This window comes from Scylla paramamosain, chromosome 4 (assembly GCF_035594125.1).
Source record: "Scylla paramamosain isolate STU-SP2022 chromosome 4, ASM3559412v1, whole genome shotgun sequence".
In the NCBI taxonomy this organism is placed as follows: domain Eukaryota; kingdom Metazoa; phylum Arthropoda; class Malacostraca; order Decapoda; family Portunidae; genus Scylla; species Scylla paramamosain.
In genome coordinates this window covers 5,747,501-5,756,662 of record NC_087154.1, presented here as the reverse complement: position 1 = coordinate 5,756,662, position 9,162 = coordinate 5,747,501, and the positions used below count along the sequence as shown (strand labels likewise).

The 9,162-nt window shown below is 41.7% G+C and overlaps 1 long non-coding RNA gene across 1 annotated transcript in view; it reads left to right on the top strand.

Annotated features, from left to right (window-relative positions):
* The first annotated feature begins 316 nt into the window (after window positions 1-316).
* Window positions 317-9,162, top strand: part of LOC135097260 (uncharacterized) — a 110,406-nt gene continuing 101,560 nt past the window's right edge. Inside the window, exon 1 of the long non-coding RNA XR_010265532.1 lies at window positions 317-386. This is a non-coding gene — a long non-coding RNA (uncharacterized LOC135097260). The remainder of the gene's footprint in view (window positions 387-9,162) is intronic.

The following is a 9,162-nucleotide window of genomic DNA, read 5'->3' as shown; positions in this document are numbered from 1 at the left end:
TGGGATTTTATTTTATTCCCTGCTGGAGAAATATGAAGTGGGTGTACTGCAATAAGTGCATTTTAATGGTAAATAGGTGCGTACGTTCTTTATCATGGGTGGTTTGCTTATAATTCTGTCTGCTTACCTGTTGAGATTCTTTGCCCCTTATGTTCCAAAAGGCATTATTTGTTCTCTATCATCATCCTCGACTGACAGCTCTACAAGTTTTTTTTTTTTTTTTCAGTGCTTTGTTGTTTTTGATGTCTATATGTAAGATAGCTTTTTTATGTATACGATTTATTTATCTGTATTTATTTATTTGTTTTTTATTTCCATCAGATCATGTCTCGCCATGCCACCAAACGCTGAAGACGTCGTTCTGACCCGGAAGACTTGTTTCTCACGTAAGTTTTGCTGGTGATTGGTATTGTAGATTTAACATTCCTCTGGTATTAACCCGTAAAATTGTGTCGAGGTAGGGAATTATTTGCTTTTCCTGTTCTAGATCCCGAATATTTTTTTTTCGTTCCATCCGTAGAAAATACGAATAAAGCATTTGTCATTGCTCATCGTCAAACCATGGTGAAGGATACTAACAATCCATAATTAGTAATCCAAACAGAGAGTACCTGTATCGGTATATCTTCACCAGTCTTCATGCCATTATGATTATCGATCACTATATGAATTATGATACAAGTTTATGCTAGTAAATATTTCTGATACTCTTTAAAAAGGTGTGTATCCCTGCCTCACAAAATCCCGTACAGAAAGCAGTGCCTTGCTGTTGATACCATTGGTGGGTCTTTTGGTAGCAGGTTACGGGAAAGAAACGAGACTACCAAGGCCTATTTCTTTGGCGTTTCTTTGCATACAACCCCCACTTTAACAAATCGCCTAAGTCTGTCTCTGTACAAAAGAACTTACCACAGTAATCTTATATCCTGTTTAATATATTAGCAATCTTAAACGAAGGGATACTGATGATTCTTTTTTTTTTTCCAGCAGAACGTTTCCCTGGGATGTAATTTGATATTTTTTGCGGAGGAAGGCACGTCTGTTATATCAACAATTGTTAATTCTTTAGGCAGAATGTGGAAATAGTAATTATAAATAAATGACTTGTACTTCACTGTGTCGACAGAGAGAGAGAGAGAGAGAGAGAGAGAGAGAGAGAGAGAGAGAGAGAGAGAGAGAGAGAGAGAGAGAGAGAGATTTGGGTGCTTTTGCATATGAAAAAAATGTTGAGTTCGCTTTACATATGATTTGATTGGTTCATTGTACAACAGTTTCCTCGATAATAGGAAGGACTTATTGGGTCTGCAGTGACTCCTTTGTCTGTAATGAATGTCGCGTGTTCTCTCCGGTTCAGTGAATGTAACCTTAATGAAGGACGACACAAACACACACACACACACACACACACACACACACACACACACACAGAGTCTAGGATTACTCATTAGTGCAGTTAAATAGTAAACTTGGATATGGTGTAATTATGCCTCTCTCTAATGGAAATTGTGTTGGTTGTGCTGGTGGAGGTGGAGGGTGGATGTGGTGGTGGTGGTTGGTGGTGGTGGTGGTGGTGGTGGTTGTTGGATAAGTATGAATATTAGTGAATACACATATATAAATGATGTTAGTAATACCTATGAATATACATATTGAAGTAATGATGATAAACACACACACACACACACACACACACACACACACACACACACACACACACACACACACACACACACACACACACACACACACACCACACACACACACACTGTCAGTTCAAATAATATTAAGACATCCACAGTGCTAAAAACACTTGATACCTCCTCAGTACCTTCCTAAACTCCCGCGAATCTGTCAGCATTCTCTCATTCTTCAAACAACTTCATCATTTTACAGTGACAAAACTTAGAACAACCAACGACTATAGCATAAAATTAACTACGACAATGCCAGAGAAAGCTTAGTATCGAAATAACAAATCTAGTCATTTTAGAGTGGGAGAACTTGAAAAAAACTACCGAATGTAACAAAATGAAAACGAGGTCAGTATCAAAAGAGCTTAGTAACCACACATGGACACTCAAAGACACTCATTACCTTCATTTTCCCTTTGACGAACGAGGAGGATAAGACAAGACTGTTCTCTGCTCTTCTCTTCGCCGCCACAAAACTTAGTACCGCGACAGTCTTTTTGCAGATCTTTGTTGGAGCGTCTAATGGCCTTCTTAAATGCTCAACTTTGCTCCATCCTCCTCCCTGTAATTGCCACTTACCTCGGCAAGGCTCCTCTCCCCCGTGCCATCTCACTAAGCCTCCCACGCCACCTCCCGTCCCCCGAGGCAGTCTCCTTCCCCCGTGGGAGCTGGTGAGGTCTTGTTCAGGGCTGCTGCATCTTATTATTACCTGCTTTGCGCTTTCTTTTAGTTACTTTAATGCGTTCTCTGGTTTTCTTGTTTTTCTCTTCTAGTGGGGATGTGTGCGTGTGTGTGTGTGTGTGTGTGTGTGTGTGTGTGTGTGTGTGTGTGTGTGTGTGTGTGTGTGTGTGTGTGAATTCTACTAATTCTTTCGTACAATACTGCCATTTAGCTTTTATTTATAGTAATATTTTAACACATATTTTATCCTGTGAAAAAGAAGAGAAGAAATCATTAACTGTATATCTATCCCTTACCTTCCATTACATTTTCGCGCATGTTACTGAGTCGCCTCTGTTCTTAATACTCTCTTCTTCTTTCTCTGGGTGGCAGTGTCGGCTTGAGTCACGGGTACTACTGATCTCCTCAAAGCACTGACTGGTATTGTTGTGTAAGTGTTGTTATAGCCCTTTTCCCAATACTTCTCCTAAACTTTTGGAATATTTCTGGGCATAACTTTTTCGTGGGGCGAGTACTCAACTGGATTTGCCGCTCTCCACTCGAGTATTTTCCAGATTACGTGCAAAAAACTGGGTTCGAATAGATATGCATTTTTTTATTATTTTTAGTATAGTATTATACTGTGAGGGGGGCGATATTTTGCGAAGGTAAATGCCTCTCTGCCTACCGGACTTTACCACATTGCTAGAACTTAGTATTTTCAGTTCTTATAAAAGATATATATACCAGTAGTTCCCTTTTCTCTGATCCATGAGTGTGATAAATAATGCCAGATCCGAAATATGAGACGCCAAGCCCGTAGCGAGGCCAGACGTACTGTGAAAATAAGATAATGCAACCTGTCAGAAACCACTCCTCGGGGATGTCAGTGATAAGGACTGTGTGCACATCTTGTTCGAAGCGACACGCGGAATCTTTATCTGGCTTGGCGTCGAGGTGGAGAGCGTTCTGAGGGGTCATGGGGCGATTGTGGGTGCTCTTCGGGTGAACGTTCTACAGAATAAAAAAAAGTTCTGCTTATTGGAGTGATAGTCAAGGAGAGTTCTGTTGATAATAACGATAGTCAGAGAGAGTTGTATTGATAAGAGTTCTAATGAATAATCAAGGAAAGTTCTACTGATAGGAGTGATGAATGAATGGTGTCATGTATCTTCTAGGTAGGGACAACTTTCCTCGTTATGTTTTTCGCGTTCATATGAATACCTGATGATAGTTCTGAGTGGCCAAAGATGGATCTGCTGGGCTACAGTGTATTTGAATAACCAGGGAAAGATGCACTGAATAGGTAGACAGGGTGATAATGAGTGGCTAGGAAGATCCAGTTTGAGTGTCTGGTAAAGGTCGTGGATATCAAACCGAGTTAATAAGAACATACTGTACGAAAATGAAAATAAAAAATCTGAGAGGTGTTGGAATCAGAGTTAAAGGACGTCCGCACACTGGGTACACATCTCCTGTGCCTCGAAACTGAGTTTGATGGAAGAGAAAGATGAGATGATGGATGCAATATAAGTTGCTGTTTATCTTGCTACACCACCGAAAATTATTATATTCTGGAGGATATTATTTTTCTTTATTTTCTTTTGTCCTTTAATTTTCTTTCATCGTGTTAGAGAAATACCATGCTCGACATCACTGGGTCTTCAGAGCCCGTGGCCGAATCACTGAGCCGTGGACGAGAAGTAACGACCCGCACGCTAACAAGTCTTCATTAGCAGGAAATGAGAGGCACCGCTGACTTTAGCGCCAACTCACGAGAGGAGACTTGAAAAAAATATATATATACATGTGTACGCTATAAGTTCCTAACTCAGTTAGTGAGAGTTGCTTCTTGTCAATTAGTGTCTTTGCAGCTTTTTTCGAGTTCTTGCTTTTAGACCTTCCTTTTTTATTCTCTGTTTTATGTCTTGCTTGGAATGGCGCTGACTGAAGGCAAGAGTTATTCCACATGTCGAATCCTGAGCGCTTCTTCTACCTTAGTGTTGGCTCGCGTTACCTCCCTGGCAAGCTTCCCAACGAGTGGCGTTCTTACTCCGCCCAGACTCGCCCGGCGGTGATGAGTAATGATTCATGGGACAGCAAACGTGACTGATGAGGCAGCTGACGGGGCTGGGCTGGTGGAGGCGAGGAGGGGGTGGGAGTGAGAGGATGAGAAAGAGACGTGGCTGCGGCAGGGTGAGTATTGGATCCAGGGAAAGTGAGGCAAGAGGACTGTCCTTGCGTCTATTTTCGTTTATTTTTTTCCCTCTTGACTCTCAGTTATGTGTGTCTGGGAGTATTTTCACGTCACACTACTTGTTTCTTTTTTTACCTCTGTTTCTTCACATTTTCATCACAGTTAAGCTTCTTTTCATCCTCCTCCCTGCAGTTCTTTGGCTTTCATTTCTTGCCTCTCCATCATAACTTCACTCCCACCTTTCACTCTGCAGGACAGACACTCGACTTTCTCGCAGCCTCTCTCTCTCTCTCTCTCTCTCTCTCTCTCTCTCTCTCTCTCTCTCTCTCTCTCTCTCTCTCTCTCTCTCTCTCTCTCTCTCTCTCTCTCTCTCTCTCTCTCTCTGTTCTAGGAAAGACAAAAAGGGACCCGCTTCCCAGCTCTGTATTAACGCCGAGTCCTCGCTTCCTTTTTTACTTCATTCACAGACTCGGTCCACTTTGAAAGAAAACACGGCGAGGAGGATAATGCGCACGAACAGGTCAGGGGGATAAAATGCGAAGGCTTAATCTCTATGCTAATGATTTATCAACATGCCAACCGAGCCTGGAGGCGGAGAAGGGCGAGGGCAGTATGGGATGAGTACTGGGGAGGACAGGAGAGAGAGAGAGAGAGAGAGAGAGAGAGAGAGAGAGAGAGAGAGAGAGAGAGACGAGAGACGAGAGATATGTTTTCCATTGATATAAGGAAGATGAATAGGGTGAAATGACCTTGGTAGTAGATATCGAGATAGGCACGTGGGACGGCTGGAAATAAATGAGTAGTAGATGTGGCGGGAGCTGTTCACTGAGGGAAGGCGGGTGTCAAGGAGAGAGATGAACTGGTGGTGAAAGAGGAAGGTAAGCTGGCGAGGTGGTGGTTGTAAGGAAGGATATTTTTAGTTGAGAGATAAGAAGGGTATTGACAAAATGTGGTTGAAAGTGCTGACAGAGAGAGAGAGAGAGAGAGAGAGAGAGAGAGAGAGAGAGAGAGAGAGAGAGAGAGAGAGAGAGAGAGAGAGAGAGAGAGAGAGAGAGAGAGAGAGAGAGAGAGAGAGAGAGAGAGAGAGAGAGAGAGAGAGAGAGAGAAATTGGAGAAGTGAAGAATTTTGCCTATTCAGTTTAGGTCCAATTTCTCCTCCTCCTCCTCCTCCTCCTCCTCCGTACATGAGGTACTTCTATTCATGGAGAAGGCTTGCTTCCTACATGAGTTATGAAAATATTTCATTTAGCTACTCATTTTCAAATATATATTTATTTTATGACCCTGAGTATAATCTACATTTTCTTTATCTACCTGTATCCACTTCCTCCTCCTCCTTCTCCTCCTTCTCCTCCTCCTCTTCCTCCTCCTCCTCCTCCTCCTCCTCCTCCTCCTCCTCCTCATCATCATCATCATCATCATCATCATCATCATCATCATCATCATCATCATCATCATCATCAATACCACCATCTTCATTATCGTAAGTAAGTATATCCACATAGGTATTGATGATCATGGAAACTCACTTAGAAAAAACACAGCAAACTCACCAGTTGTCTGACGTGGCATTGCTCTCTCCAAAAGTTAATTGCAGTATCTGTAGTTAATGATTTGTTTGATATTAGAAGAAAATTATACTTTGGTTATGAAAAAAATAGATGCAAAGTTAAGAGTTTAAACAACAATTAAGGGACCTCAAGAGGAAGAAAATTAGCCACCAGCATCTTAGAGAAAATAACAAGCTAGAAAATTTGGAGACTACAAAAACAAGTCATTAGCTCCAGTGTTGCATAAAACAAGTGAGCAACGAAATAACAAGGTAAATCAGTTTGCAGCCTCAGGAAGAAACTGAGCAAGTACTAGTCTGAGAAAGGCATCAATATACAGCAGAAAATTTAGATTAAGAAGTATTCTCCATTAATTGAAACTTTCCAACATACGCCATGGCTCTATTACAAAGAAAAGTCTCTGGCCCATCTTGCACATCTTGCATTCATTGTGGAGAGTCTAGATCGTTTAACCCATTTATTATCATAGGCAGTTTTTAAACTATAAAATCACCTTTTAGTCTGACATGATAGAGTAAATAAGACACAGTTGCTTTAGATGAGACACTTATTTATTTATTTTTAGTTATTTATTTTATTTATTTATTTTTTTTTTTTTCGGTTTTACGTCCGGGTTTCCTGTCAGGGCCAGGACGGTGCCTCATAACAAAAGACTTCGGATTTGGCATTTGGAACTGTTACCTCGAGTGGATGCCCTTCCTACCCTCGGAGTGTGGCTGAGGACCCCTCGGCCCCTTTAGCCCGCGTGGTCTCACTGTACCACGGCGGCCTCAAAATCTTTTGATGACATCTAAAAATTAAATGGACGCCGAAGTATCAAATCATCCGTTACTTAATCTTATGTACACTGGCCGCCAATGAAAGCGGCGCGTGTTATTTTTGTGTTAGTGGCGCGTGTTGTTTTTGTGTTTTTTCGTACCATGCATACCATTAAATTTGCCTTAATCATCTATTACTATCATTAAAAATATAATTTCTTTACCTTACCTAATATTTTGTGCTGTTTCCCTTCCTCTTTATGACAGATTCCAACCGACGTGGTACAGAATCTGCTAGTTTTTCCAGATATGTAGGTGACAGTTCTCCCCACACTTGCACGACCGCCTGCTTGAGCTTCGCTACACTGCTCGTGTCCAGATCCTGGAGCTTCTTTTTCATCATACTCCACACATTTTCAATCGGGTTTAGGTCTGGACTGTTTGCTGGCCAACTTTCAAAATAATTAAGTTCACACATGCCAAACCATTCCCTTACAATGTTGGCCGTATGGCATGACGCACCGTCCTGCATGAAGGTTTCACCGTTACACTTGTCGAAGCACTCTTCAAGATTGTCATGCAGCAGGTCAAGATATGTTTCTGTGTTCATTGACACTCCTTTGTCAAGCATAACTAAGTTGCCAACACCAAAGTAGCTGAAACACCCCCACACCATCACAGAGGAGGGATGCTTAACTGCGTTTACAGTGTACCGTTCGTCATATCTGTCCGAGTTTCTTGGTCGGCGTACTCTTTTGTGTGGTGTTCCTGTCACATAGAACATGCTCTCATCTGACCACACTACTCTTCTCCACTTCTCTAATGGCCAGTCTTTATGGTCCTGAGCAAATCTGACTCTTTTAGCTTTGTGGGCGGGTGTAAGCAGTGGTTTCTTTGCAGCACGGTAACTTTTCATGTCGAGGTCCTCCAGTGTCCGCCGCTGTATTGTCCTTATGGAGACATGTGTCAGCAGATCAGGGTAATTTTGTTTAATTTCTCTTCCTGTGAGGAATGGCGAGACACTTAGCTGACGCTTAATCAGTGTCAGTGTCCTCTTTGATAAAATACGGCTGCGTCCAGGGGCAGTTTTCTTCACTGGTGCTAATTTTCCGGTATTGTCTCTGCATCGCTTCAACCAGCGTTGTACTGTTCTTAGTGGGAGTCCTGTCTCCTTTGAAATATGCTTAGAGCCAAAACCACCCTTCCGGAGTGAGTCAATAAGGGCTATATTGACTGGGGATATTTGATGTTTACGTGCCATTGACACTTAAGTTTCCACACCAATATGAAAGAGAACGAAGAAAACTGACACACTGTGCGGGGGAGCGGGGTAAGCAAGTGTACTTCCTTACGTGAGCAAGTGACAACTGAGTGATAATTTTTTGAAGTGTGACGGTTGATAGATGTTTAAAGAGCCGGCCTATGTTGCCACTTCTAGATATTAGCCACATTCTTTTCAAATGAGCTACAGTTCTTCCCGCGCTATGAGATACGGGTTTGTTTATAATGCGCGCCACTTTCATTGGCGGCTGGGTGTAGGCTGAGTAATTTTGTAGATTATCCTTGCTGATGAAAATCTTTAACTTGAAAAAGAAAACCTTGCACTACTATGTAGAGTATAATGAGATCGACTGCGTGTATTATTCACTCATATTTTTTAGTTAATCACCATAGAGCAAATACGAAACAATTATGTTAGATGAGTGACTTTGTGACTCACACATAATCCTTTGACAACAAAAAACTATCATCCTTAACTGGATCTTCTAATGATACAGGTAATACAATGAAGTCGCTAACGATATGAAAAGGGTTAATGATTGTCTATGCTGGCAAACCTGAAACCAGTCACTCTACAATGGTGATTCACGGTTTGTGATACCACGGAGATAAAACTCATAAAGGAACTTAGTTGCGTTGCTCAAAGGAGGAGAGGCGTGGCGGTATTTACGAGCGCGGGAAGATCACATAATGAGCTTTCTACCAAATTGAAGATTTCAGGCGTAATTTTAAATGAAAGACGGAGCGTCCTCGTTAATAGTTCCAAGATTTGTTGCTTGAAATTATAGCGCACCATAATTTTTGGAGATAAATGTTTTGACAAGTGGACGGAAGAGAAAGAGAGCGAACTAGAATGACAGAGAGAGAGAGAGAGAGAGAGAGAGAGAGAGAGAGAGAGAGAGAGAGAGAGAGAGAGAGAGAGAGAGAGAAATGTATGGTGATGACAACCACAATCTAACATATATATAATGCAGAGTTTACTTATCTACATAATTTCTAATGTA